Here is a 4,179-nt window from a genome sequence, read left to right as displayed (position 1 = left end):
AAATAAATACACAGATAATCAGCACTTTATTATGTGTAACAGTTATAGAGGATGGATGAGAGGCATTTTGTAATCAAATTTCCTCTTTTTTTTTTCTCCATGTTTTGACAATAAGCCAAAATGAGGTACTCTGAATTGTATCAGTAATGAAAGCATTGTAGAGCATTTCACAATGAGGCAGTTTAAACAGGTACCCTTTAATCATGTCATCATGTCGGTGTCAACATCATTTTTATTTGTCAGCATGATACATCATAAATCATACTTTGCTGGTGCAGTTGATAAGTTTTGTGCTCCACAAGGTCAGCCTCACTTCCTGCCTTATCTCATCAGCTTTCCAGATAAATCATGAAGGGCTTTCTCGTCAGACGAAGACAGGCAGAAATGTGCGATCTGGCTCTTGTGTCTTCCAGCCCAGGGCCAGGAAACTTTTAACTGATGGTGAAGTAAACAAACTGGCTGTCGGGAGGCGAGTGAGCGAGAGTGCCGCGGTCAGAATGATAAATGTCTGAACGTCATCACCTGCAAAAAAGAGACAAAGTGCTCTTGAGCGCATCAAACTTTATACATTTCTCTTCCTCAGAGTTCTCTGATCTTACATTAGCGGGATGGAAAGAGAAGGACAGAGCCGCCTGTACAGATGGCAGCACTTTTCTTTAACTTAACTTTTGAGTTGGAGTGCTTTCAACAGACGGTAAATGATGCTACAGTATGTCTTACAACACTCCTCTGTTTAGTTCGTCCTCTGTTTTCAATTTCCATTTCTAACGTTATTTTCACACTTGCACATAGAATTTCAGAACAGACGGCGCCTGAAATCTTCCTGAGTTACTTGTTCACACATGCACCTCACAGCGGGAAAGCTTTATTGTCGGACGGGTGGAAGGGGAATAATCTCAGGAGGCGGGACATAACATTAAAAGGACGACACGCGGCAAGACAAAGCAACAGAGTCCAACACTGTAATGACAGTCGTTTTTTGCCTTTTTTGAAAATATTCACAGTATCACGTTTCATTATGTGTATGAATTACACACTAGTCACCCCCGCCTGCTCCCTCATGGTGATTTTTACCTGAATGTTTCCTGCTGTGTTCACACATCTACTCACCACTCATTTAGGCGGAAGTGAGCTAAATGAGTGATGGCTGATGGGGAAAATTCCAGTTCGACTTTGTGAGAAAAATTGCCCTATGGCGTTCACACATGCAGCCCACCCAAAGAAAAATGTAAGAACATTTTGAGGAGTTTTGTGCATGTGTGAAAACTTCAGTTCCTTGAGTGCCCACTTGAGGGTGGCTCCAAAAGACCAGGAAGTCCCATACCATCCCATCCCATTAAAACTCCTAAGTTTTGATATGATCTTATGAAGGATACAAGTTATGCTGTGCCTGCTGTGTACTCTGTCGAAAATAGACTTGCAGCGTATTTGAAACAGAGCAGAGAGTGGCAGCAAATGGCGGCGTATAGTGTGCGGCGCTGTCGGACCGTGGCGCGCAAACAGTATGTGGAAAATGGGGTCAGCATCAATCCTTATTGTGGCAGAAGTAGAAGAACCAGGGAGCGCTCATCTTGCTTGTCAGAATGATTCCCCTCTAAAAGAACAATGATACAGTTACAGTAGTTTAATCAATCCAGGAAGCTAGAAAATATCAAAAGATAATGAGAGGGATCATGCAAAGTGAGAGCTTCTGCTCCTCTACAATGACTGTAAAGGATTTCTGAAGCCGAGGATTGTCAGGGAGAAGAATACCGAAGATAATGAGGTGAGAGTTGAATAATTCTGTGCTTGATGTTTATGCTGCAGTCTAGCATAAAAAAAAAAATGAATGGATTCTCAGGAACATTAGAAAGAGAAATCACACACATTACCTCAGCAGTGTGAGGGAGAACTGTTCAGAGTGATAACTGACGTGTGTGTGAGTTGTGATGATTGTCTTTTTACTTCACACTGAGAGATGTGTAACAGCAGGAAAAAAAGGTGTAAAAGGTTCTTTAAATCAACCTGAGAAACCTTCTCTCTGAGCTGCTCCTCTGTCACGCTGACTTTTTCTGAAGCTGCTAAGTTTTAATGGATTGTTTAGAAGCCTATTCACATTTCTAAGTGATGCTTTTTTAGATAAGAAAATGCTGACTGAGACTTTACCTTCATGTGACGTTGAACGCCATGTAAGTGACGATGCTCCTTGCTCTGTCGTTCAGTCTTTCCACCGCTTTGCTCCAGCAGAAATATCTTAAAGAACAACTTGGTCAACTGCTGTGAAATGTTGTGCAGACATATAAGATGTTAGGAGTTTAACCACTGTGGTTATCTTTGAAAATTCTAACCTCTCGTGATGGTGGTAGATGAAAAAATCCAGTTTTTAGTATCATTTAATTTGAATATAACATACTTGCAAAACAAACTGCCATGATGGTCTGCTATTCTATGTGATAAGCACTGATTTGTAAATATTTATACCCTAACAGGCTAAAAATAGATGGCAAACATTCAATTCTTAACCCCAATTTCCATATATCGCATCGGGGTCTGTTAACACTGCGCACTATGCCGCAGTTCACTGCCACTCTCGTCAATTACCGTTTTCACACTTGCAGAAATCTCCTGAAAAACTTTTTTCCCAGAGGAGCCTGTATATGTGACCTCAAATAGCCGATTTCTTATGCTCTGACTTCCCGGAGAGTTTCTCCTGCCAGACTAGATTAGAACAACCCGGACGGGAGGTCAGACAAGGAAACGTATTTTTCATCACTTTATCAACATTGTGTCAAACCAGGCAACGAATTAACAACAAATCATCCTCAGAAAGACAAAGCAACACGTTGTCTGCACGTTTTTAATCTTATGGGTGTGTCCGACAGAGCGCTGACTGACCCCGGCGTCTGAGCACGGTGTATGTGGACATTGATGGTTAGCATATGCATGTCAACATCAGTGTGATGATTCTGTTTGGTTTTGTTGTAGGTTTTTTTTTTGCATTTGTTCTCTCTCTCCCTCTCCTCCTCCTCTTTCTGTTTTCTTACTCCTGCAGGTATGTGAGTGGCAGGAGGTGTGGCTGGCTTCTCCACTCAGCAGCAGACGAGGCACACCTGACTCCTCTCAGCTAGCTATAAAAGCCTGGTCTTCACTAGTCCACTAGTCTGTCAGATAATTCAGTCTTGTTCTGTAGTGTTTTTTGTGCTGTAGATATTTTTTGTTCTTACCTGTGTTTTCTTGTACTCAGGTACTCCGGTGTGCCTCGCTGTTCACCAGTTTCTTCGTCTGAGTTTTCTGTGTCATCTTGAGGAGAACTTTTCTGGCCAGCCAGCTCCCTGCCTCCAGTGCCTGCTCTGTTTGAACATTAAACATTTTTTATTTACATCGTATTACCTGCGTCAGTCTCTGCTTTGGGGTTTGATTTAAACTGAAACCTCAACTCGCCTACAGTGTCTTTGTAATAGTACAACTTCACAAAGCTGCAGGAGGCTGTAGACTCTTTAAATGATCCAAAATCAAATGTTTTAAGTCATTTTTATCGTCAGTCATTTAATTTAATATCTAATGTTACCTTTTTTGCTCTTAAATGGGCAGTCAGCTTTACCAGTGCTACAAATAACTATTTAATAAAATGAAGAGTAAATGTATTTTCCAGATCAGTTGAACTATTTTTTTATTATTTTGCTTTCTTTTTATAACAAAACAACAAAGCTGGATGCCATGAATGCCCAGAGTTTTCTGCATTCTCTCTGCCTCTCAGTTTAGTCGGGGGTTCTTGTCTCTTCTGTGTATAGCCTAATATGCTGTACAAACTGCATGCAAATAGATTTCAATTGCAAATTAGTTTTACATGAAATATGCACCAGCCTTGTGTGCCACAGTCAGCGGTTCATTCAGCAGCACATGGTATGCAACAAGAAATAACACGCCTGCAGGAGCGGTTAAATCTGCTTCTCTTTTTTTTTTTTTCAATTTCCACCCTCTTTGATCATGATTTCGCAGTAAACAACAAACTGAATTCGATTTTTTTTTTTTTCCTCACACCGCCGTGATGCTTTCAGTTGTCGTGCAGCCGAATATAAAATTTGAGTGACAGGTCACGGAGGGGAACAATTGTCTTCACCTAATTTTTTTGTTTTGTTGTTTGTAACGCCGCTCACACAGCAGGGAGTCAGTCTAAACAAGAAGCCAGTCACAATGAAG

This window comes from Labrus mixtus, chromosome 1, assembly GCF_963584025.1.
Source record: "Labrus mixtus chromosome 1, fLabMix1.1, whole genome shotgun sequence".
NCBI classification, from domain to species: Eukaryota; Metazoa; Chordata; class Actinopteri; order Labriformes; family Labridae; genus Labrus; species Labrus mixtus.
Note: the sequence above shows the minus strand (reverse complement) of the source record.